At 44.6% G+C, this 27674-nt stretch overlaps 1 protein-coding gene and 1 non-coding gene across 2 annotated transcripts in view; one reads left to right on the forward strand and one right to left on the reverse strand.

The window, feature by feature from the left end:
• LOC126419569 (uncharacterized) overlaps positions 1-27674 on the reverse strand; it is a 371142-nt gene that overhangs the window by 79699 nt on the left and 263769 nt on the right. The gene's annotated exons all lie outside the window — the stretch shown is intronic.
• Positions 13235-13309, forward strand: Trnat-agu (transfer RNA threonine (anticodon AGU)). The gene has a single exon. It is a non-coding gene; the product is annotated as a tRNA-Thr (tRNA).

Consider the following 27674-nt stretch of genomic DNA (forward strand, 5'->3'; position numbering starts at 1 on the left):
TTGTACGAAATTCTGACTGCACTGCAATTTGCGACTCACTTTTCTCGAGCTCAAGAACGCTGAAAACCCTGTGCTCCACAGTCGGCATCTCACTTGCAACTGACAGTGAAATGGAATGACGACCTTTTTGCCGCGTGAACTCTACTGTCTGCTTCTGAAACCATCCCCGCCCACCCGCCGCTGCCCGCAGAAATCTTTCAAATTTCCTCAGTTCAATGGTATAAAGTTTGTTCATTTTGGATTTGTATTTTAATACATGCGAATTTTTGAAAATGGGTCCATCACTTAGAATAACTCAATATTTTCAGATACTTTTGAGAGGGTAAGTATCTGGTTAAATTCTCTCTCTTATTACAATACAGATCAGTTGCTGAAGTGAACTTTCTGTCTTCATAAAAAGCGCTATTATAATCCAAATGGAGACTATTGTAGAGGGGGAGATATTGTTACTGTCATAGCAGGGAAGCATTAGAAGCATGGAGTAGCAAACACATTTCCCTCTCTTTGTTAGCAACACCATGGGTGCCCGCTTTGCACCCTTCACATCGTTCTGTGGGTGAGCAGCAAAACGACGACTATTTGCTCTAGTTAGCTGTGGCAAATCGCTGGCAGACCTCTCTACCATGACCTGACACCAGACAAACAACGTTTTGCTCATGCAAAGCATTGGACTCATTGCTCATTGTGGTGGACTAGCACATCTGTGAGCTTGTTGTTTCTTATTTGGCTGCTACACATGTGAAAGTGATGTTTCTCCAGTGGTCTGCAGTTGGCAGGACTGTGTGGGTGTGTATGTGTGAATGCGCCCTTAACAATGGGCTGCAGCTGCGCCCTCCCCCCCCCCCCCCCACCGCCTACATACACAAGATGCGTCTGCGCTCTGTAAGCGACTAAAACCCTCCACTTACATACCTATTTTTGTAAGCGACCTAAACTCCACCGATTACATACATATTTTCAACACTAAAGGAATTGCACTGCAGAAACAAAGTACTGAGATTCCTACTTGTAGAAGTATATAAGTAAGCAGACTACATCGCCAGTGAATTATGCAATTTCCGCTGTTGACCAACACTTTCCTCACTGTTTCTGTTCATTACAGACATTCTGATCAAGCGAATTAACTGCTTATTGTGCGCTTGTCAGTTACAAGTAGCTCTAACACCGAAGTAAGTAGGAGGGTTGCAGCATCCCCTAACCACATACTCTCATTCCATATGTTGGCATCCTGATCGCACGCTTCTCATTTCATTGAATTCAACGTATGCATTGTCTATTAGTATTATCGCTCCAGGTTTTCTGAATGAGGTCTGCCGCACAGCTACATGACGGAGGTTAACTGTTCGGCTATATTCCGGCAGGCCAAACATCTGGACCCGCAGCTGGTCAGGTAATACCAAGGCAGCTCTTCCAGTAGTGATGTATTCGACCTACCCCCACCAACCAGCCATCCACGGCTCTGTCTCTCGACAACAGCTACCACAGTTCAGTCACTGATCTTCACTATCACTGAGCTTCTCACGAGTCAGAGGACTTGCTCTAAGTTTATCTTTCTCCTTAATTACCATCAATTACGTGTGCTTATTCATCCACATACATATGTAATATGAAGGGTTGTGATTGCGATACTTTCATTTTGTCCCAGTACAGTTCTAAGAAGAGGAGAGGCCCATCCACACTTTTATGTGGATGGATGTAGCCAAGGAGGAGGGGGATACAGTATCTACAGCAGACACTGTAGAGCAAGGTAAGTTCAATTGGTCCAGATGGCTCTGAGCACTATGGGACTCAACATCTGAGGTCATCAGTCCCTAGAACTTAGAATTACTTAAACCTAACTAACCTAAGGACACCACACACATCCATGCCCGATGCAGGATTCGACCCTGCGACCGTAGCTGTGGCGCGGTTCCAGACTGCAGCGCCTAGAACCGCTCGACCACACCGGCCGACAGCAAGGTAAGTAAGCTAGTTGTGGCATCTGCACTCAGCTGATAGATAATTGCAAATAAAAACGCGCAGTGGCGGTTTTTTTTTGTTGCTATCCGCAGGGGAGCTCCTACATCAAGTAGAGGAGGATGTTGAGAAAATGTAAGGAGAGATGCCTGATAGTGAGTACAACACAGAGATGATATCAAAGAATTAGATCTCGCTTGCTTTCCATCTAGTTGAAAATATTTCGAGGCATTTCGAGTCATGTAAGTGTATTAATAAACGTAACTATAAAAACATCGTTTTCGTTGTTATCCACAGATGGGAAGGTTTGGGCAGAGGTTGAAAGCCTTATCGATGAACTTGAGATGGAATCATCTGAGGAGATGGAGGTGGAGTCTACCGACGGTAAGTGCATTATAGTGTTTATAAATGGAGGGGCTTGTGCCACAACAAGGTTTGAATGGATAGTCAAAATTAGTACAGTATACGTGTTGTGATCATTCCATTCGAAGTTAGGAAACAGAACCTTAGCACTTCTCACTGCATTTTAGATCCCTACCAGTACGCTGATCATCACCATGTAACTGACTGCTTGCAGTGTCAGTATGAAATTCATGTGTAAAATCTTCCCTTTCCTCCATCAACGCGATTGACAACTGATGATGCACTGCATACTTCCAACCATCGCCATCAGCATTCTGCTCTGTCTAGTCCCTATGCTCTTTAACGCTTCGCAGGCTGCTTAGGGAATTTTCTATGATAGTGCAATGACAAAAGTTCATTACATGCGCTGCTTCTAGAGTACCCTGGCGCAGATGAATGTAGGTTAGGTTTATGCGTTTAACGATCTTCATCAAAACCAGATGAGCCAGCAATGTTGAAAACGAAAAAAAAAAACCTTTTCTTACCATTCACTGTCCAATGGCATTATTAGCCTACACAGCGCAAAATGTTACCCAGCTGCTGCCAACACTATATTGATTCGATTTATATCAGACTGTGACGGAAGGTCCAAAGAAATTTCGAGGATGAAACACCGCGCTTCACATATTAATAGGGAGTAGTATCGCCTGTGGTTGAAATTCGATCAAATGGTTCAAAAGACCTGATCTCGAAAAATGAACTTTCTCTTAGGACAATGCAATGCGAACAGCCTTGCCACAGTGGGACCATCGGTTCCTGTCAGATCAACGAAGCCGGTCGGAGTGGCCGAGCGGTTCTAGGCGCTACAGTTTGGAACCGCGCGATCTCTACGGTCGCAGGTTCGAATCCTGCCTCGGGCGTGGATGTGTGCGATGTCCTAAGGTTAGTTAGGTTTAAGTACTTCTAAGTTCTAGGGGACTGATGATCTCAGAAATTAAGTCCCATAGTGCTCAGAGCCATTTGAACCATTTTTTGATCACATGTCCCTCCATATCCGCATTCAGTAGCGTCTGTGCGCTGAGGATGACTTGGTGACCGGACGGTACCACTGCGCTTTCCGAGGCCTGTTCGGACGGAGTTTAGTTTTTTTTTATGACAGTGCAATGCGAATGCCGTTTTATCACGTAAAGTAACATTGAATGCGAAATTGTATGCATTACAAAATCTGCACTGTAAATTCATCAAACGACAGCTACAACCCTCCAATTATTTGGAATTTCCTGAGATCAGTCATTTAAATTTATCTTTCATTACACGAACAGAAGTATTGTTGTCAGCATCCACATTATTCCTGTTACTTGGTCTAATCAAAAATTGTGCATCGTTAAGTCTTCATCTTACAGTCCATTCCCCTTCGAGGCATAATCCGACAAAACTGTAGTTTCCAGATAAGAAGGGAAGTTGGGGCTGTTCAAAGTAAAGGAACTGAAAATTGGGAACTTACTTCAAATTTTGTGGTAACGGAGGTAAATGAGCATAAAGTCACTCCTTCAGAAGACGCTAATAAACAGTACGTTTTCTGTCCGGAATGCTTCGTTACTACTATATTTTGATTTTCAGTGTTGAAACTTCATCGACCTAACACATGTTTCTCTCTAACTGCCCGGTATGCATGTTCTACTGCTCATGACTCAAGTGAACATCCTTAGGTCTCGATTTCACGAAACATGTCATTTCAAGCATAGCACCTGAACGGTGTTGGTGCCAATATTAGCGAAGTGAGAGACAGGAGAATTTCCGATTTTCATGCATTGGTGATTTTAATGCCTCATAGAGAAGATATTATTAGGTTTATGAATATGTAAGCATCTACTTCCTTTTACGACTCTTAACAGCTACATGCACACAATTTTTTTTGTGCACATCTATGGCAAAGTATGTTTCGAATTCTATAAATTCAGTGACCTTCTTGTATAACTAATATTAAAAATGTGTACTTTAATTTTCGGGTTCATGTATTAATATTATGACAGCCATCTAATGGCTTATGAAGCCTTGATTCGATCTGTTAAACGTTCTTCGAGAGTTAGATCACGCTTTTCCCTAAAGAAGAAAAGGACCTGTACAGATTCCCTACCTAGCTTACTGATAGCAAATTTCAATCAGGTTACATATCCTTGTCGTTTCTATTTATGTCGACAGTACTTGATTCCTAAAGGAATTTAATAATCTAATGGTTACATTAGTTCACTTGTGGCCTGAGGCAATACTTTACAGTTGAGACCAACACCGTCAACACGAAAAGAAAATTACATCGCTGCTGGATCTATTTTATAAATATTTTTATAAATCTGTTTTATAAATCGGTAACGTTACCCACAGTGTTATGCCTATTAGTGACACACCCAAGTTGCATTCATTTAGGTTGAACATCCGATGACCTGCATCAAGTTCCTGTATCTGTTCGTTAACATCCGTGCCATGTTTCACTTAAGTGATGTCTTCTGATTCGTGTACCCCTTGCTATATAATGCATAAATGCAGCATTGGTCTGTGCTCTTTGAAGTTATAAGCACCAATCACTACATCTGAGATCCATAATAAAAGTGATATTGAATTAACTTGTTACGAGCAAGTATCTTTGTCGGGGTTTGCTGATACACGGAAAATCCGTGGTGGATTTCAGTACATAGCTGATTCTTTGTGTGTGTTGTGTGGGTGTATGTATGTGTGTGCGTGTGTGTGTGTGTGTGTGTGTGTGTGTGTGTGTGTGTGTGTGTGTGTGATCCATAGAGCTGATTCCATTTTTATTATTTTACAGAAGCTTTACCGGATAGTCCGGCACTGTCATTGCCACCAATACCGTGGGGACCACCGGGGTTGTACTTAATGCTGGAGGAAGGACGGAAAGGATGATGATGATGATGAAGTGCAATTTTTTTACGAAGTTGTAAAAACTGAATACAGGGACAATAATTTTTATAGAAAAAGATTTATTTTACCCTCTCTCTTATATGAGCTGTAAGGAAAGTCACTTCCAAAAAAGTACACAACTGCATACCATGTCTGTTCACGGCACTTCGATACTTCCGAAATACGTCATGTGATGCGTCTTGAGCTGTTATTTTCATCGTAGCAACAGCAAGCACAGTGACTAAATGTTGCATAAACATTGCTTCTGCCCAGGACGATAATGCCGAAACAGAATGTGTCATACTTAGGCATCAACTGCCTTCTATATTTATGTCAGTTTGCCACAAAGCTTCTCCCAATCTATTTGAATGATTTCTACCTTCGTACCTCACTATACATTCTAGATTTTAATACAACTTTGACACCTCTGTCACCTGGTATACCGGCATTAACAAGCATCCCGCCGTCGAACGTAAAAATTATACTGATTTTGCTCAAAAAACTAAGAGAAAATGGAGTACATCTACTTTCGTGGAAACAGGAAATTTATTATCGTTGCTATTGTGTTTTCTCCTTTTTTAGTAGATGCTCACTTGCAGGAGGTGCGTTGACGTTAAATACACTGAAGCGCCAAAGAAACTGGTATAGGCACGCGTATTCAAATAGAGAGATATGTAAACAGGCAGAATACGGCCCTGCGGTCGGCAATGCCTACTAAAGACAACAAGCGTCTGGTGCAGTTAGATCGGTTACTGCTGCTACAATGACATGTTATCAATGTTTAACTGAGTTTGAACACGTTGTTATCGTCAGCGCATGAGCGATCGGACACAGTATCTCCGAGGTAGCGATGAATTGAGGATTTTCTCGGATGACTATTTCACGAGTGTGCCGTGAACATCAGGAATCCAGTAAAACATCAAATCTCCGACATCACTGCTGCTGGAAAAAAATCCTGCAAAATCGGGACCAACAATGACTGAAGAGAATCGTGCAACGTGACAGAAGTGCAACCCTTCCCTAAATTCCAGCAGATTCCAATGCTGGGCCATCAGCAAGTGCCAGCACGCGAATCATTCAGCGAAACATCATCGGTACGGGCTTTCGGAGCCGAAGTCTCACTTGTGTACCCTTGATGACTGCACGACACCAAGCTTCAACCTCGCCTGGGCCCATCAACACAGACATTGGACTGTTGATGACTAAAAACTTGTTGTGTGGTCAGACGAGTCTCGTTTCAAATTGTATCGAGCAGATGAATGTGTACAGGTATGGAGACAACGTCATGAATCCATGGAACCTGCATGTCAGCAGGGGACTATTTAAGCTGGTCGACGGTAATGGTGTGGGGCACATGCAGTTGGAGCGATATGTGACCCCTGCATATCTAGGTATGACACTGACAGATGACACGTACGTAAGCATCCTGTCTGTCACCTGCATTCATTCATGTCCATTGTGCATTCCGATGGACTTGCGCGACTCCAGCAGGACAAGCAACATCCCATAGGTCCAGAATTGCTACAGAGTGGCGCCAGGAACACTCTTCTGAGTCTTAACACTTCCGCTGGCGACCAAAGTCACCAGACATGAACATTATTGAGCACATCTGGGATGACTTGCAACGTGCTGTTTAGAAGAGACCTCCACTCCCTTGTACTCTTACGTATTTATGGACAGAGCTGCAGGATTCATAGTGTCAATTCCCTCCAGCATTACTTCAGACATTAGTTGAGTCCAAGCCTTCGGTGTAACAGTTTCCTTGGCTCTTCAGTGTATAAGCGTTCTCCATCGCAGAATGGCTGGCAGGGCATTATGCTGGCGGCGTGTGAGGTAGTGCTGCGCAGCGTAGAGACAAACAAGTTGCGATCAGAGTAGCCATAATTTATCTTACACTATCAAGGGGCGTGACGGTCTGTTGTGTACGATGATGGTGATGTTAGAGCAGGCGGATCGTGTGGACCGTGCATCCAAATGCTTCACCAAGGACGCATTGTAGTGAAGACTATGCCCTCAGTCATGGGTGAGGCGAGGGGGGGGGGGGGGGGGGAAGAGATGCGGTCAGCAAAGGTCACTTGTGGAAGCTGTTCATTTGCGACGACAATCAGAATGTGTAATTGTAGCAGTGAAGTATTTTCCATCAGGTGTGGCAGTGTGTCTTGACTTTCCTGAATTTCGATTACCTGGGCTGCAGGGTTGTACGTCGAGCAAAGCAGCAGGAGGCGTCTGTAGCAAACTCTAATATCAAACAGCAATCGAGACAGTTCTCAGTTGTATGCTTACACGTAATACACATTTTAATCTCCTCGCTGTCGAACACCGCCATCTCGTCAGTTGAACACATTTCCCGCAAAACTAAAGATAATACCCTCTACTCCAGCCTTTTTTCGAGGCAAATTGTAGGTGAAGGACAGAGTTTGAGCTTGTACACAGGTATTTGTGACTGGTATTGTGAAATTCTCTCCCAACATGATAACACCAGTTATATGACATTGACAATTATCGACCTGTATTGTGATTTTAGGCGCTCCTTGTGTAACACTATGCATGTAGCTGTGTAATTAGAACCGATCTTTATGAATAATTACATAATTAAGGTCGACCTTTACTTCAATTTCCCAAAAAAAAAGTACACTAACTTAACCTTTCTCTCCTGCATCTGGACAGTTTCCACGTGTTTGGGGGATGCACTTGGGGTTCCATCCACAAGGACGATGGTTCGACTCCCAGAAAGGGTACCACCATTTTTTGTTTCCTGATTGTTCCCACATGGGGGGCTGGGATAGGATGTCAGAACAGCCTTGGGACACGGAAATTCCCCGCCAAAGTTCGAAATTCCCGCCAAATTCGAAAATCCCACCAATAGTGTAGGTGAGGGAGGGGTAGGGGTAGGGGTAGTGGTGGGGAGGAGGAGGGGGCGGGGACCCACGTGCCGGCTGGGGAAACCACATGACGTCATATGGGATTAGGTTGGTGGGTGTAATTAATTGGCCACTTTAATTAATTTGCAAATCAATTTTATTTTAAAATTGCGCTCGGGACCCCTTATCCCACTACTATTAGATATTAAGAATTCAGTATCTGCAGAGAGCCCACCAGTATTTAAGTCGTCAGTAAAGCTGTGTTTGACAAAAGCCTTTTTAGTGGAAGAAGTCCGGCGTTTTTGAGGCAGTTGCTGCTCCGGTGTTGGAAGGTTTACCGACACTGACGTTACCCGGGGACGCCTGACTATTTTCAAACAATCTGAAATACAGTATAAGAGGAGGCTGCCCGCTCGTCCCCAGGCTGTGCCGTTGTGACACTGACGCTGATGCGAGACGAGCGACGTGGAGGCTCACCCTGGAGGCCGAGAGCTGCCTCCTCAGTCAACTGAGGCTCCCGTGTTAGGTCTCAGTCGCTTATCGCCGACCTCAATTCTGAAAAATTTACGACGTCATATTTGCGTTTCACGCAATACTAATGAAGCAGTTTATGTTTTATTCAAAAGCATTTACATACACACGGCGTGGAGGAACTACTTTATTATTTTTTCTGATAAGCGATATTTTTACGCTTGTTTCCTAATCATTTATGATCCTTAAAGGTCACGGGGGACTTTCAGTTCGTAGCAAACCGTCTGTTAGAAATAGCCACACAAAGATTCGTTGTTACACACTTTTAAATGAGCCTCTCCTGTTTCATCTATAATGTCACGATACGTTTGGATTGACGGTCATCTTTAACGGAACAGCTATAGCGTGGCACATAATTTTTCTCTTGAAAAGTGAACGAAATACCCATCCTACGCTATGCAACTTTTTAAATTAGAATTAAAAAATGTTAAATACTATATGATTAGAGCTAGTTACATTACACTTTTCTTCTACAACTGCAAGAGCTTGCGTTTTTCATGACATTATGTGCGTCAAATCGAAGATTTTACTTATAGCATACAAATTAGAGTGGAAACTTTACGTTCGCATTTACCATCTTGTTTAAAGCATCTAAATGTGTTTTATAACAAAGACGACAAAACTGTTGTTTATTAGAATTGCGTGATGACGCGAAACGTGAAACAGACATGGAGAAAAAGAAGAATCCGAAAGTTGTGTGATTGGGAGAATATTTTCTGTATTTACAATTTCAATAAGAAGCAGTTGTTTGCTTGAATCTGCCCGTTAATACGTTTTTAGAGTCATGTAGTCCACCTCCGTAGCGCAGTGGTAGCGTTACGGCCTACCACGCAAGGGGGCCGGGTTCGATTCCTGGCATGGAACTGGATGTTGTGTGTCTTTCATCATCATTTACACGCAAGTCATTTCATTTTCATTCCATTTAGAGTCACACAGCACTGCTATCGGCTGCGGTCTAAATTAATCTATTTCAGTCCGTGGTTGACGGTGGTATTTATCAGGTTTGTTTCTGCGTGTTTCTGCAGTGGAGTAAGAGATCACGTGTATGCTTGGATATTTGCTAACGCTTCGACGTTCAAGACGAACGAGAAGGCGCACCAAAGCCACCTGAATTGCTATTTATTGCATTCCACATGTGATCGATGTCAGATGCCACTGTGCGTGGTCTCATCAATTTCTCACTATTGTGTGAAACTTTTCTAAGGTAAATAAAATGCGAGTTATACAAAATGAGCAAATCGTTATTTGCAGTATGGCATTCCCCTAGCCAAACCACTTCCAGCAAAACAGCATGCGATGCATTAACAGTAGAAATATTTTTTCTCTAAAGTCGTAAACAGGTTTGCGTTAAATCCAAAGCAAGAGTAAAGTAGCTCAGAGAGGATGTAGGGGAGGGGAGAGAGGTGCGAGAAGAGGGGAGTCGGAGGGATGTTGTTATAATAAAATAGATGCTGTTGAAGGAATGTTAAAAGTTAACAAATCTTTGTCACGGTTTGGATAACTGGCATAGCTGTTTCCAGAGATTTTCTAGAAAACTTAGAAATATATCGTGAGGTGCATATACTACTCAGTCATCGAAAAGTAGAATGGAAGTGAAGGAGTCATTCTTGTTTTTATAGAGGTTGCGCTGAATTTCCAACAATGCAAACTTACACGGCTAGTATTTAGATCGTCAGAAAAACTTTGGACCTAAATCCTGAGTAAACCAAAGAACGCGAGGTATTTTTCTTTACAGAAGGATCTGTTTTACATTTCTCTCTTCCCTTCGGTTTTCTTTTTTCTTCTTACCCTTCGGTTTCTGTTCGAGAGCATTCTTCAGTGGTGAAGAGGAGATGAGGAGAGGAGTTTCATTATCTGCACCTTTACTGTGCTCAGTTCTAGCACTCCGGTTCAATTCCTGGCTGGATGTCCTTCACTAGATCACTATCTCTAGTCGTGTTATTAGCTCGATGATGCGATTAGCTCTATGATCTGAAATGCAGTTTTATCTCTTGCCGTAAGTTGCAAAAGCAGCAATCAAAAAAACATTGCGACTGTATGAGCGTATTCCTGTTTCTTTACATGCTTTTACTCCCTTCTTTACTGCAACTGTCTGGCAGTTGTCACTTTTGAATAAACCATTGCGGTCGTGATTCATCTACTCGGAAAGTTCACTAGCCGACAAATGTATCGTTAGATCCCACCATATGACAGCAAGATAGCTGCTGTCACGACCCGCCCCCGGTAAGCTGACACGGTAGCTCAGCGTGTTCGGTCAGAAGGTTTATCTCCCCTCTGTAATAAAGAAACTGAGTGAACCGATCAACGAACAGCCTGCACGGATGTCATCGGACGTCCGTCACGAACAAATTCAACGAACAATATAGAACAAAATGAAAAAAAAAAGGTAGCTGAGTGGTCAGCGCGACAGAATGTCAATCCTAAGGGCCCGGGTTCGATTCCCGGCTGGGTCGGAGATTTTCTCCGCTCAGAGACTGGGTGTTGTGTTGCCCTAATCATCATCATTTCATCGCCATCGAGGCGCAAGTCGCCGAAGTGCTGTCAAATCGAAGGACTTGCACCCGGCGTAACGGTCTACCCTACGTAGTCACACGACATTTATTTTTAGCTACTATCACTTGGACATGGGAGGACTACCACGTCGACTTGACAGCTACTGCAATATACTGTTTGGTTAAAACCGCTTATATTATAAGCTGCATATTTTGATTGTGGTGTCTTACCTTAACATCAAGACAGAGCAGAGAAGCAAGAGAGAAAATGTCTGGTCTTTATGTCACTACGCGATGCTACAACGCATAGCCAAGTGCAGCAAACACAAAAAAACCTATTGTGCGTATTTTTAGGTGAAGCGAACTCTTGACAGAACTTCCCTTACGTCATCTAACAACAGGCCGATGCGCGTGTCTGCTTTCCGATGAACCCATTGAATGCGAAAGTAACATAGTCACAATCGGTGCACATGCTATAGCGTGGAAACGGTTTGCAATAATTGAAGTGTCACCCAAGTCAGAAAGTACTGGAAGTTCATGTACTGCCTAACGAAGAGCTTTAATATAGCAGATCGCCTTGATAGTAGGAGAGCCGCACTTTACCTGCACGGGAGCTGATGGTAGGCGCAGCTTGCTCCCGATATGGAGCTAAGGACTCCCGGCGAATCAGACTGAACGGAGACAGTGTACCTTTACGTCTCGAGCCACCTGTGAAGACGCGTGTCGGCAGGCCAGTAGCGGTATATGCGTCCAGTTGTGGGGTAGCTGCCGCAGCGCCGCGCCGGCCGGACGCGGAGTCAAGGCTGGACAGCGGCGTCACGCGAGCCGCCGCATTTCCATACACCAACCCTGCGGCTAATTTGGTACCGGCGGGTCATGGCAGGCCGAAGCCGAAAATATGGCGCCACGGCCTACTTCCAGTACCGACACTTGGCGCCATTCGTCCGCAACTAATTCCCACCAGTCGAGCTGTAGCACTTTCACCTCTGGGTATAATTCTTAGCTCAGGACGTTCTTAAAACACATACGTATTACGATTAGTTGTTACTAGTTAACATAGTGTGTCCTATTTCCGTAAGGACTGCTTGTGTCAAATTCTGTACTGTAATGCTGTCTCGTGGCAAGTTGCGGTGTTATCATCCTTGAAGTTGCAGCAACAGTCGTTTAGAAGCTGAAAGCACTAGCATCACTGCAGCAGGCATCCTAGACGCGAATGTAACGGTATGTTACATGTAAATTGAAGGTGGAGACAGATTTCACGAATCATATAACTGATTCGCCTAGACCCACAAGGGTATCCGAGAACGCTAACGCGCTGCTTGCTGTACTTGGGTGGGCGCGCCGGCCCCGGATCATATGCGCCCGGCGGATTAACGACGAGGGCCGACGTGGTGGCCAGCCTGGATGTGGTTTTTAGGCAGTTTTCCACATCCCACTAGGTGAATACCGGGATGCTCCCCATGTTCCGCCTCACTTACACGGCGCGCAGACATCTGAACACATTCGCACTATTCCATGGATTACACTCGACGCAGACAGTTGGGGTACACTAATTCCGTCCTGGGGTGGGGGGAGGGGGGAAGGGGTGGCGGCAGGCGCGCCGGCCCCGGATCATATGCGCCCGGCGGATTAATGACGAGGGCCGACGTGGTGGCCAGCCTGGATGTGGTTTTTAGGCGGTTTTCCACATCCCGTTAGGTGAATACCGGGATGCTCCCCATGTTCCGCCTCACTTACACGGTGCGCAGACATCTGAACACATTTGCACTATTCCATGGATTACACTCGACGCAGACAGTTGGGGTACACTAATTCCGTCCTGGGAGGGGGGGGGGGGGAGGGGGGGAAGGGGTGGCGGCAGGGAGGACATCTGGCCACCCCTTAACCATTAACATGTAAAATCCGATTAACGATGGCTGACACTACGGGGCAAGGCTCAAGCGATAGAATAACTGATTCGCCTAGATGGGCAATGGATCCACCTTCTTCACTGCGGAAGAACAAGTACATATAACCTCCTGCGGGAATCTCACAATAGCGACCATGGTGCAAATGGACAGGGACTGGAGGGAGGTGGTGCTCGGCGGGAATGTGTGTCGGCAGTGAGGTGCGCAGAGATCGTCTGCACAGTTGCGATGTGTCCCGGATGGCGTAGTGGTTAACGTACCTGCCTAGTAAGCAGGAGATCCCGGGTTCGAATCCCGGTCCGGTACATATTTTCACTCAGCGTCCCTGATTCTGGGTAATGTACATGTTCAGCTGGCACCAGTAATCCCTTCCCTTTCCTCCTTTCCCTCCTCCAGCCCCCACACCTCCACCTACAATTTACGAGGGTTATCCCAAATGTAAGGTCTCCTATTTTTTTATAAGTATATAGACCTATTTATTTCTACAATGGCTTACATCAGTTTACAGCTTGAACAATTTAGCTATTTTTCAACATAATCACCATTTCTGTCTATGCATTTTTGTAGATGCTGTGGCAGTTTTTTTGTGCCCATGTCATACCAGCTCGCCGCCATGCTGTTCAGAAAGTTATGAATCTCTTCTTTCACCTCGTCGTCGGAGCTGAATCGTTGGGACCACAATTAACGCTGACAGGTACTGTGAGACTCTGAAAAAGCCCAAACGGGCAATTCAGAACCGGAGAAGAGGAATGTTGAGCAAGGGCGTACACATTCTCCATGACAACGCTCGCCCACACATCGCTCGGCAAACCGTTGCTCTCCTGCAACAGTTTCAGTGGAACATAATCACCCACCCACCCTATAGTCATAACTTGGCGCCCAGTGACTACCACCTGTTCCGTAGGTTAAAAGAACATTTGGCCGGAAAGCGATTCAGCTCCGACGACGAGGTGAAAGAAGAGGTTCATAACTTTTAGAGCTGCATGGCATCGAGCTGGTATGACGTGGGTATACAAAAACTGCCACAGCGTCTACAAAAATGCATCGACAGAAATGGTGATTATGTCGAAAACTAGCTAAATGTTCAAGCTGTAAACTGATTTAAACCACTGTAGAAATAAACAGGTCTATGTACTTATAAAAAATAGGAGACGTTACTTTTGGGATCACTCTCGTACATATAATGTATTACAGGTGCGGGTTCCCAATAGTGTTTGTTCTTCCGAAAATGTCCCGTGCGGTTAAAGGCGCTGCAGTCTGGAACCGCGAGACCGCTACGGTCGCAGGTTCGAATCCCGCCTCGGGCATGGATGTTTGTGATGTCCTTAGGTTAGTTAGGTTTAACTAGTTCTAAGTTCTAGGGGACTAATGACCTCAGCAGTTGAGTCCCATAGTGCTCAGAGCCATTTGAACCATTTTTTGACCCGAACATGTCCGCGCCACAAACATCAAAGTCGCAAATAAATCGCACGAAAATGTGCAAAATATCATCAAAATAATGGCATCAGACAGATGTGTTCCTGCACGACTTATCAAGTAGCTGTCAGGAATAACGAAAATTACTGTGCACAGAATTTTGACACAATATTTTGAAACATCCCCTTAGAAAACTAAGTGAATTACTGTGCTGATAAACCTCTTACGTTATTTGAGTTTCAAACAGCTGACCAAAACTGAACGTACTCAGTCATTTCTCTCTTTACTTATTCTGAACATCACTAAACTGATATACTATATTTTTAACGCAACGCAATCTGACTGCCAATAACCTCTACAAAAGAATGGCCCTGACTAACAGTAAACTATAGCTTCCATGAATCACTTACCTCACAAAAATCTTCGTTACTCGAACTACTGCAATACAGCGAGCGCCAATACTTCCAGCTAAATAAAAGCTTCTAACTACTGAAGGCACTAACTACTGATAGGCATAGTCAGCAAATGAAAGATTTTGATAGAGAACAAACAATGTTTTTACCTTAATAGTGTTCAAAAGTCATAATATATAAATCAGTTCATGACATCCAATCTTACAAATTTTCTCTCTCTGATGGACACACGTTCAGATCAACCGCTCTCAAAACTCCGCCATCTCACTCCCCACATCCACAACTGCTGGCGGCTCACCTCCAACTGCGCATCGCTACGCGCTGTTCACAGCCAACTGCGCAACACTACAATGGCGAATGCTCCAACAATGCCAACCAGCCACAGACTGCACACAGCACAGCCAGTGATTTTCATATAGAGCGCTACGTGGCGTTACCAGAATAAAAACCTAAACAGCCTACTTACAATTTGAGTAACAGGAAAGTCTGTGCGCTGTTTGTGCTATACACACACTCGCAGGCGATCAAAAATATGGCGAGTCCAACTGTGCAAAAACCTATTACAGACACCCCAGAGTGGTAAAGGTTTCACGGAATCCACAATAATTGGCAACGAGACATAATGTTTGCAATATGAGTCTCTTGCAAAGCGGCATGTGCAGCGTTATTGAGCACAGAGTAGCCGAAACCAAAGAAACAGAGCTTTCAGAAGAACCGTGTTAACACAAAGTTAACAGTTTTCTTCTAATCCAAAAGAATCACTCAGAAGAAGTTTGTACTAGAAGATCAAACCGTTATTCAGAGTATTATTTCGCCGTCCTCCTCCGTCTGTGGGCGAGAATTCGTCGAATTCGACCCGAATACCGAGAGGCAGGTTCCTGGTCGTCCTAGCCCACAAAGCGTAGACCGTGCGCTAGTTTTTGGCCATCAAATATATCATGGTCCTGGATCAGCCGCCGTTTTCGCCAGATTTGGCCCAAGCCGACTGTTGATTGTTCCCCAAACTAAAGTTGGCAATGAAGAGACGGCGTTAAGACGCACGTAAGGACATCCAAGAAAACTGTACCGCAACACTAAATGCTGTTCCAAAAAGGACCACAGTGAGTGTCTCACAACACTTTTAAAACGATTTTAGCTGTGTACTGATTCAGAGGGAGACTACTTTGAGTAAACACCGTAATTTTGTTTAAATGATCTATGACTTATTTTTCATGGCCACAGTCGTAACGGAACTGGCACATACTGCGTATGAGAAGATGGTCAAGAAGATCGCAATGAGCAGTAACGCAGCAGTGGCTACACATGTTGTTGCTGATGAGCTCCTCAGTCCGAAAACTGGTTTAATGCAGCCCTCCATTCTAGTGTGTCACCGCATAGCAACTGTGACCTGCCTCCATCAGTCCATTACTTTTAACATAACATTTCCTAATTTAATCTTCCTAGAAATACTCGATTTAATACGACTGCGCTCCATTGCCCATGTATTACTTTTCTTGATCTTAACAATATCATTTCAAAACGTTATTCATTTCCATCAACTGAGTTTCTCATTCCTTTACCGCTTATGTCAAAACTACTATGTCGCCGACAATCTTAAAGCTTTCATTGCCTCTCCTTCAACTTTAATTACTTTTCCATCGAGTATGGATCATTTTCAGGCCTTAATATTAATTGGGGTCTTCTCTTGATTGCACATATGTTTCATCAACTATTAAGCTTCCTGACAGTATTTAAATTGTTGTTTCATTTCTGTTAAGCTGCTTGTCGGATATTTCTAAGTGAACGAGTGATATTGTGCTGTTACTTCGTTGCAATGTTGTATAACACGCAGTACTTGCTGCGTTCTCCACAAAGACAAAACCAAAAGGAGTGTTTCAATAGAGTGAAGTTCGAGCAAAATGACACAAAGTAACGACAACACTGTCAAAAGACGTATCCCAACTCAAATGTAACAAAGAAAAAAAAAAAGCCTTTCAGCAGAAAATGCCTCTCGTCTCTCTGAGAAAGAACATACACGACAAAGAACATTCTGTTCGGTATATTGAGCTAATAGGATATAGAGACTCTTGTTCTTTCCACTTAATGGTTGACTACAGACGTTGTGATGATGCCAGTGATGGAGTAGGTGCGTGCTGTGTTCATAAAACATTAAGCATATGCCTTTTAAAGCCGAAGACAGCCTATGAACAAAATATAACTTTTGAGGAACAAAATGGCTAATAGATAAAACCATCTAGCAGCTGACTGCATAGTACGTTAACTTTTAATAAAGAATACTGTCAGAGTGAGCGATGCGGTGAATGCAGCATGTACGTGATGCATGAGTCTGTAAATCTGTAAAATTTATGATAAGTGAGCGTGTGGGTCATGTTATGTAATAGAGCAGTCAGTCACAATCATCGTATGCTGTGTTTAGTAAAGTAGCGAGAGTAAGGATTGTACAAGCAAAATCACTACCAGCGGAAAAGCGCTGCTTCCGGTGCATAAAAATGCGAATATGTTCCTGTTTATTTAAAAGACTGTCTGCAAAGTGGGGTACCAGCTGTCTCGTTCTACTTTCTCAGCATCTTTAAAAATTCTCCTAAAAATTTTGGAATACGAACATATTCGCGCTTTTTTTAACATTCAACTCATCGATCTCAAACTGCCCCAAGCTCCACTGACTATGATCCGCTCACACCCACTAGTCCACCGTTGTAAGTCCCTCACACCCATCCAGTCGCAGTTGTTGTTTCTCACTCGCTTGTTCACCCCAACTCATTATTTCCTTGTGCCTCTGTGTCTTTGTCTCCTGTGCCATAGCCCCAGTTCCCTTCGTTCTGTCCCACCACTTTCGATTCCCGGTAGGGGACTGGGTGTTGTTTGTCTTTCATCATCATTGACTCGCAAGTTGCCGAAGTGGCGTCAGCTATAAAGAACTTGCTATACAGCGGCCGAACTCCCCCGGATGGGGCCTCCCGGCCAACAATGCCATACGATCACTTCATTGTCCCACCACTACAGTGTCCTCTCACTGTTACTGTCTCACTCTTGCTCCCTCTTCTGTTAATATCTCATTTCTTCGTCCCTCTCTTCCTCGTAGTCACTGAAATACATTCTGTCTCTCAATGTCACTGGCTCTCACCCACTCCCACTTTATCTTTCTGTTTATTCCTTCGCCATGTCTGCTTCACTATTTTCCCAGCATGGTTCTGTCACTCTCAACTTTGGTCCACTGCTACTATTGCCCTCTCTTTCTCTCAAACTGCCGTTGTCTCTTTTTCTCTCTCTATAGTACCCCAACCACTCTCTACTTTCAGGCAGCATTTATTACCCTTCCGTCTCTTTCCCACTGTCATGTCTCCATCGCTCCCAGTATAAAAAAGCGCGAATATGTTCGCATGTAAACATATTTGGGAAAATTGTTAAAGGTGTTGAAGAAGGTAGAAAGAGATAACAGGTACTGCACTTTTCAGTCAGAGTCTTTTAAAGAAAGAGTAATTTATTCGCATTTTTTGCGCTCCAATACGAGAAGCAGCAGAGCATGTAATTCCTATTAAAGGAAAAGTATTGGTCAGTAAAATTTAGATAGTTCACTAAAGTGAAACTGAAGAAAGGCAAAACTAATTTTACATCTCAGAACGGATTTAACGAGAAAAAATAAAAAAACCTCAGATGCTTCAATACTACAACACGAGGTTTCCAGATGATAATGGAGACACTTTACAGCATGTTTCACTGTGCTACGTCACTTTATAAGCTATTTTCGTCCCACACCGTATTTTACATGCATATTTTATGTGTACAAGTATGGGTAAATTTGAACCTCTGTGTGTTGGAAACGAGTAAAGCTATGAACAAAATTTTCAAGGTTGAGATTAGGATCTTAGGAGTACAGCGTAAAAATTAAAGCCATTTGGTGTGCATAGCTGCGCTGGAATCCTCGGCTGGGTTTTCGTCCACAGGTGACGACGAAAATATAGTGAGAAACCCAATTTTGTGTTGTTTTTTTTTTTTCGAGAAATTGCGCATGAAGAAATGATGCCTCCATAAGTCTCATCAAGCCCGCGATAGGCCACATCAAATGCTAAAAGAACCAAGCGGTCTTCTGGATTCGCGTGATCAGGAAAAAGTAAGTAACATTCTTACTTTGACACTGTACTACACGAAAGTGACACTAAGAATGTTCTTGTGTTGGATATACAAATGGTCCCTTGACAAAGGGATATCCGAAACACTTGACCCTACTTTTTTATCAGCAGTATAACCCCAGTTATGAGCACCGGAAAATTCCCTTTTTATGCATATTAAATACGCATACTGTCGCATGCATACCGACATAAAAGATGTGGAAAAACGATTTGAACACAGGTGTAGGGCAGAAAGACAATACCAAACGAATGAATTTCAATATAGAACTAGGGCTCGCAGTTGCGTATTTACGACGCTGTGTGACGGTCTTCAGGTCTGAAACCTTTTGGTGTTTTTTAGATGCAAACGAACTGCACTTCACTAACTGTCGCTAGGTGGGACTGATGTGCAATCCAGAACACTGATCGCAAGCAGCCATTCATCGTATTCAGTAGGTACAGTGGTCCGACTAGTATAGGTACCAGCAAGAGAGTAAGTGTTATGAAGCAGCAGCATGGAACATGGTTTCACTTGGAATGAGCTAAATGACATGTAGTTGGCCTACGGCGCTGTTAAGAGCAGTGAAAGGGCGACTATTAGGAGCAACAACGCACGCTGCCTCATAAAAAAATCTTTTGTATCAATTAAAAGACTTATGAGAGGGACAGTATCTTCTGCGGGCTAATAAGCATCATACAGGAAGGAGGACACTGTTCATATAGTTGAGTTTGACGACGTGTTACATCGTATAGAGCAAGATCCAATGACAAGTAACAGACAAATCTCTCATGAACTTGGCGTGGACAGGCGTCACTTCTGGAATGTTGCTCATCAGACTGGTCTACAGTTTTTCCAGCGACGAAAGATACAAGCTGTGAATCCAGACGTCGTAGGCTGGAGAGACTGGTGAAACAAGACAACCGGCGAACTGTGGAGGAACTAACATCAGACTTTGTGTCTGAATCACACTGTAGCGAACACTTCTAATGATGGGCCTCCGCAGCCGACGACCAATGCCTGTGCTAATGTTAAGACCACACATAGGGAACTACGACTAAAATGGGTACGTGACCATCGGCACTCGACGCTGGCGCAGTGGCAGAGCGTTACATGGTCTGATGAATCCCGATACCTTCTTCCTCATGCCGGTGGGAGGGCGCGAATCCGTCTTCTTTCAGGGTAACTGCTCCTTGACACCTGTGCTGCGGGACGGAGACAAACTACCGGCGACTCCATCCTAGTATGCTCTGGGGGATCATTTACGTGTGTATCCATGGGTCCAGTGAAGCTGTTGCAAGGCACCATGTCGGTCATGCAGTATCGTACACTGGTTGCAGACCACATACACGGCTTAATCACGATCATGTTCCCCGACGGCAATGGCATTTTTCAGCATAATAGTGCGCCATGTCATAAAGCCAAGAGTGTGATGGACTGGTTCGTGGAACACAGTGGTGAGTTCCAATTGATGTACTGGCGCCCCAACTTGCCAGATCTGAACCCGATCAAACACACCTGGAATGTAACTGAACATGGCGTCAAAGACAGCCGCCCCCTCCCCGGAATTTACGGGAATGAGGTGACTTTTGTATGCAGATGTGGTGCTAACTCGGTGCAGCTCCAGCAACCTACAAAGGCATCATTTCTTCCATGCCACGACGCACTGCCGCTGTTATCCGTGCCAAAGACAAACATACCTACTGTTAGGAAGGTGATCACATTGTTCTGTCTGATCAGTGTCTAAAACTAATTATCAAAAATCTGTCCAAATGGCCGGCCGGTGTGGCCGTGCGGTTCCAGGCGCTTCAGTCTGGAACCGCGTGACCGCTACAGTCGCAGGTTCGAATCGTGCCTCGGGCATGGATGTGTGTGATGTCTTTAGGTTAGTTAGGTTTAAGTAGTTCTAAGTTCTAGGGGACTGATGACCACAATTGTTAAGCCCCATAGCGCTCAGAGCCATTTGAACCATCTGTCCAAATTTGCGTGAAGACTCAATGGAAAGCAGTGTCACTCCAGTATCACTCAAATTACTTCTTGCGCTCTGAAGAATTTAGTCTTTCCCGAAGTTCAACGATAGCTGACAACTATTTAATTCTGTAATTAAAATCCGAAGGGTGACTGAAAGTTGGTGACCAAAATCCATAAGTCTACACATTCAGTACCAATGCAAAAGGAGATGAGACAGGCTACGGTCAATCACCTTCAGGCAGCCGTCTCGGTGTGTAGCGGTGGCGGAGAATGTCTTGTCGCATGGGACACCTCAAGTGTCGCTTGAATTGCCTATAGGCACCTCCTAGTGCTCCTACGCAGTGGATCCGCCCTCACAGCAGCGTGAGTGGCGGGTGGTAACGCGTACGCGTCGCTCGATGGGGGGGGCAATGTAGAGACTGACCGCCTCGTCTCGTCCATTCGATCTCTCAGTTGACAGGTGGTCGTTGCTTCACGAAGGTCCGAGCAGGCACACGGAGAGAGGGGTTTACTAGTTATCGGGAGCTCCATTGTCAGGCGACTTATGGAGCCTCTTAGGCAGATAGCGTTCAGGGCTGGAAAGAACGCCAATGTGCACTCGGTATATGCCCGCCAGTGGGGGGGGGGGGGGGGGGGGGGGGACGGCGTTCACCCGAGATGTGGAGGCGGCGTTGCCTGCGGCTATCGAGCGTGCAGGGTGCAGTCGTCTGCAAGTTGTGGTTCACGTCAGCACTAACGACGCCTGTCGCATGGGTTCTGAGGCGATTCTCAGTTGGTACAGGCAGCTGACGGAGATGGTGAAGACTGCTGGTCTCACGTGCAGGGTGCAAACAGAGCTCGGAATTTGCGGCACCGTTCCCAGAGTTGATCGGGGTCCTTTGATTCGGAACCGAGAGGAGATGTCTCAACCGAAGGCTTCCTCGCCTCTGTGACGGTCTTGGCTCCAGATTTCTAGACCTGCCTTATCGTGTGGGCGATTTGTAGAGCTGCCCTTGATAGGTCAGGGGTGCGCTACACAAAGCAAGCAGGTACTCTGGTAGCAGAGCACATGTGGAGTGCACATGAGGTTTTTTTAGGCTAGGCAGTAGTCTGAGGTGTTCTGATGAACACTCGACGGTCGATATGCAGAAACGGAAGTCAAATGGTATTCAGAATAAAGACGCTTCGACTGTGTAAGCCTTCAATTCAGTCCTTGTTGACAAGTCTGGTGTGACAGTTGAAGACAGAAAAACGAAAGTCGAAGTTTTACATTTCACGTTCACGAAATTGTTCACACAGGAGAATCATACAAACATACCGTCATTTGACCATCGGACGGATTCCCGAATGGACGACATAGCAATAAGCATTCCTGGTGTAGAGAAACGACTGAAAGATTTGAAAGCAAATAAATTGCCAGATCCGAATGGAATCCCAGTTCGACTTTACAAAGAGTACTCTACGGCACTGGCCCCTTACCTAGCATGCATTTATCGCTAATGTCTCGCCTAGCACACAGTCCCAAGAGCCTGGAAAAAAGAGGTGGTGACACCAGTATAAAAGAATTGTATGGACCCGCAGCATTACAGACCAATATCCCTAACTTCCGTTTGCTGCAGGGATACTTGAACATATTCTCACTTCGAATATAATAAACTTCCTTGAGACTGAAAAGCTTATATCCACGAATCGGCATGGTTTTAGAAAGCATCGCTCGTGCGAAACTCAGCTTGCCCTTTTCTCACATGATATACTACGATCTATGGACGAAGGGTAACAAGTAGATTCCACATTGCAGGATGTTACGAAAGTACATGCATATGGGACATGGAATAAGTTCACAGATACGTGAGCGGCTCGAAGACTTCTTAAGTAATAGAACCCAGTATGTTTGCCTCGAGGGGAGTGTTCGTCAGAGATAAGAGTATTGTCAGAACTGCCCAGGAAAGTGTGATGGCACCGCTTTTGTTCTCTATATACATAAATGATTTGGGTGACAGGGTGGGCAGCAATCTTCGGTTGTTTGCTGATGATGCTGTGGTGTACCGTAAGGTGCTGAAGTTGAGTGACTATAGGAAGATACCACTTAGAACAAAATTCCCATTGGTGTGGTGAATGGCAGCTAGACCTAAATATGGAAAAATGTAATTTCATTCGGATGAGCAGGAAGATCAAACCTGTAATGTTCGGATAGAGTATTACTAGTGTCCTGCTTGACATAGTAAAGTCGTTTAAATATCTGGGCGTAACGTCGCAAAGCGATATAATATGGAACATGCATGTGTGAACTCGGTCAGGACACCACAGCGTCGAATTCGATACGGACGGTATCGCATCCTACCTTGCCTTGCTTCCTCACCAGCGCTCACTCACCCCCTGCCTCTTCCTTGCTGCCAAAAGGTGCCAGTCGCCAATCGCAGTATCGCGATCCACTGCGGTTCAATCACAAGAATTCCTTCCAACAGAGAACACCGCCAAAAATAGCGCGTCTTTTTCAGCTTCCAATGGGAACATGAAATTCTTCCCCACTATCTTAAGGCATTCATTTCAGTGCTGTAATCTGACGTTACAAATTTTAACGACAACTATACGTTCCCCTACCAATGTCCATAGCGTCGCAAAGGTTTAAGAAATTCAGGTATGACCGCTTCGTGGCTAGTGTTCCGTTCTCGTGGTTGCCGCTTTCTACAAGGGGGAGATGCTTATCTTCAAAAGAAGTCAGAAAGCGTGGAAAGGCACCCCGAAATCCCGCGCATGGCGCCGAACTGCGCTCCTGCGGGGCGTCAAAGCAGTTACGTGGGAGGACAATGTTGGCGCCCCCTGAGGGTCCTGGGCCAGACTCACTTCCAAGAATCTTACGCCAACCAGGCCGTGGTCCCTTCCACAGGTCATCGACCTGCTTGGCCAAGTCGTTTCCTGTTGCTCTCTTTCACGTCAATTTACCTCACATCCGCATGCACCCCAGAAACATTCACAATCCATTAAAAACCGTCATCGAGATGAACGACTGCACCCGTTATAAAATACATGAAATGTATTGGCAGTTGCGAATACGTACTACCATCAGCTGTATAAAGGAATGACGACAATGAAAATTTGTGCCGTACCGAGACTTAACCCCGGATTTTAGGATTTCCGCTGCAACGTCGCATCGTTTTAGTTAACAACACAGTCACTGCAGTATCATATTTATCCTCCGATAGCGGGCAGCGACTTCCAATTAAAAAACGTTCCTTGTTGTACGAGAACCACATAATGTATGTAGGAGTACAGGTTGTGACTCAAAAACGACGACGTATATAAGTTTGCGTGCGGCCGTGAGTCGTGCACAGATAGACAAAGTGGTAAGGCGATTACTCGTGTAAAGTGGGAAATACGAGTTAGAGTCCAAGTCCGGCACAAATTTTCGCCGTCATACTCTTATACAGCTGATAGTTGTTCGTATTCGGTATACATTACAAGTATTTCATAACGGATGTTGCCACCGCAGTGCCCGTTTCTTAGGACATACAAGATGTCCGACGGAACATTGCATCATTCTACTTAACAACGCAGGCACTTCAGTATCGAAACAGGAATCAATCGTTTCGTCTCTCAGTGGGATAAATGTCTTGACGCATGTGCCGATTACTTTTGAATCGAAACATTCTGTGATCTCGTTGTGTCGTGTGTTCGCTTTTCATTTGACTGCCCTTTTTATGATGTCCACGAATGTGATAGTGCAGACTGGGAGCAAATTTTTGGTTTTGCATCAAGAGGTATGTGTTGGGACGGGCTTCGTAGCAATTTATGTATCATAAAAAAATAGAATGGAAAACAAGCATTTCGCTCAAATCTTTTCCCATTCCGTAATTTCAGTTGCACCTATGATAAAGATCCATCTTTGTCCAAGAAACAGAATCTTTTTATGCACCCTGCATACACATTTTGTGTAGTCTTGGCTTCAGGACAGGCCGTGGTTCGAAGAAACTCACGGGGGTAAGAGTGTGTATAACTTCCAAACGGGCAAATGTGGCTCGTTGCAACGTTTACTTTTCTGAAGGTGTTATCTTAAGGAATGGGCTCTCACAACCACGTAAATCGGATAAATTAAAACTACGGTCAAGAGGCTCTTGGTTTTAGTTATATCCATTATTACTAATAATAAACAAACATTACGTCCCTGCCTGAATTATAGTAATATTTAATATATAAAAATGAAGTTTGTTTGCTCATCCTCATGCCTTCCTATACCATTCATCTGACTGTGATGAAACCTTGGGTAGCTGTTGTGCGCTCTTCTGGAAAGGGTTCTGATGGGGTAACAACTACCTACGTTCCATGCGGAGTAACATAACGCAGTAACTAAGGAACGTCTCGAGCAAAATGAAACAAATTTTGTACACACATGATTCATTATTTGTATGAGAAAACTGTGCGAATAAGGCACCCTTGTATCTATGGTGGTGTTGGAATAAGAAGGTGTGGTATCTGAAAATATTCGAAAGTGGCATGTTGGGAATTTAGTTGGACTTGGAATACAACCAGATCGTGAGAATGAACGCTGCAGTGAGTGAATAATTTTATCAGCACGTACACACACACACACACACACACACACACACACACACACACACACACACACACGCACGCACATACATATGCTGTTACAAAACGATACTAACAGACTGACGTTGTAGAGTGTGTCTTGGGGAACAAATGGAAGATAGGAACTCGTGCCTGGGAACGTCATTCAACGACGCTATAGCGACTCGAAATTATAGGCACATGTGCCTGGCGCTAGGTCACCCATTCGGAAGCAGTCGTCACTTTTCAGGCTGACGGACCGTGGGCGGAACATCTCGGGATGTTGTCTGTTATTCAGTGATGGCGACTGATTGCCACAATCGCCAGTGGAGAAGATGGAGACTACATAGCTAGGCCTTGTCACTTACGAAAGCGATGCTCCCTTCCCTTGGTGGATGAAGGTTTCAGACAAGTTTATTTTTTGTCCATGGAACCCTCTAAAATTTTCCTTATTAGAAGAAAAATACTCTGCAGGTGGAAACCGCCATCCATCGTATTCATAGGAGACAAGCCGTGTGTACGCAGCAGCTGGCTCTATCTTCTTCACTCGCGATGATCGTAATTAGTCACGATCACTGAATAACAAACAACATTGCGAGACTTCGTAGCAGATTAAAACTGTGTGCCTGAGCGAGACTCGAACTCGGGACCATTGCCTTTCGCGGGCAGGTCGGTAGAGCACTTGCCCGCGAAAGGCAAAGGTCCCGAGTTCGAGTCTCGGTCCGGCACACAGTTTTAGTCCGCCAGGAAGTTTCATATCAGCGCACACTCTGCTGCAGAGTGAAAATGTCATTCTGAAAACATTGCGAGACGTTCCACCTGCGGTACATCAGTGTACAATATCGCGCGTGTTCCATGAACCATGGACCTTGCCGTTGGTGGGGAGGCTTGCGTGCCTCAGCGATACAGATAGCCGTACCGTAGGTGCAACCACAACGGAGGGGTACCTGTTGAGAGGACAGAGAAACGCGTGGTTCCTGAAGAGGGGCAGCAGCCTTTTCAGTAGTTGCAGGGGCAACAGTCTGGATGATTGACTGATCTGGCCTTGTAACACTAACCAAAACGGCCTTGCTGTGCTGGTACTGCGAACGGTTGAAAGCAAGGGGAAACTACAGCCGTAATTTTTCCCGAGGGCATGCAGCTTCACTGTTTGGTTAAATGATGATGGCGTCCTCTTGGGTAAAATATTCCGGAGGTAAAATAGTCCCCCATTCGGATCTCCGGGCGGGGACTACTCAGGAGGACGTCGTTATCAGGAGAAAGAAAACTGGCATTCTACGGATCGGAGCGTGGAATGTCAGATCCCTTATTCGGGCAGGTAGGTTAGAAAATTTAAGAAGGGAAATGGATAGGTTAAAGTTAAATATAATGGGAATTAGTGAAGTTCGGTGGCAGGAGGAACAAGACTTTTGTTCAGGCGAATACAGGGTTGTAAATACAAAGTCAAATAGGAGTAATGCAGGAGTAGGTTTAATAATGAATAAAAAAACAGGAATGCGGGTAAGCTACTACAAACAGTATAGTGAGCGCATTATTGTGGCCAAGATAGACACGACGCCCACGCCTACTACAGTAGTACAAGTTTATATGCCAACTAGCTCTGCAGATGACCAATAAATTGAAGAACTGTATGATGAAATAAAAGAAATTATTCAGATAGTGAAGGGAGACGAAAATTTTATAGTCATGTGTGACTGGAATTCGGTTTAGGAAAAGGGAGAGAAGGAAACGTAGTAGGTGAATATGGATTGCGGGTAAGAAATGAAAGAGGAAGCTGCCTGGTAGAATTTTGCGCAGAGTACAACTTAATCATAGCTAACACTTGGTTCAAGAATCATGAAAGAAGGTTGTATACATGAAAGAACCCTGGAGATACTAAAAGGTATCAGATAGATTATATAATGGTAAGACAGAGATTTAGAAGCCAGGTTTTAAATTGTAAGACATTTCCAGGTGCAGATGTGGACTCTGACCACAATCTATTGGTCATGAACTGTAGATTAAAACTGAAGAAATTGCAAAAAGGTGGGAATTTAAGGAGATGGGACCTGGATAAACTGACTAAAGCAGAGGTTGTACAGAGTTTCAGGGAGAGCGTAAGGGAACAAATGGCAGGAATGCGGGAAAGAAATACAGTAGAAGAAGAATAGGTAGCTTTGAGGGATGAAATAGTGAAGGCAGCAGAGGATCAAGTAGGTAAAAAGAGGAGGGCTAGTAGAA

This window comes from Schistocerca serialis, chromosome 9 (assembly GCF_023864345.2).
Source record: "Schistocerca serialis cubense isolate TAMUIC-IGC-003099 chromosome 9, iqSchSeri2.2, whole genome shotgun sequence".
Classification (NCBI taxonomy): domain Eukaryota; kingdom Metazoa; phylum Arthropoda; class Insecta; order Orthoptera; family Acrididae; genus Schistocerca; species Schistocerca serialis.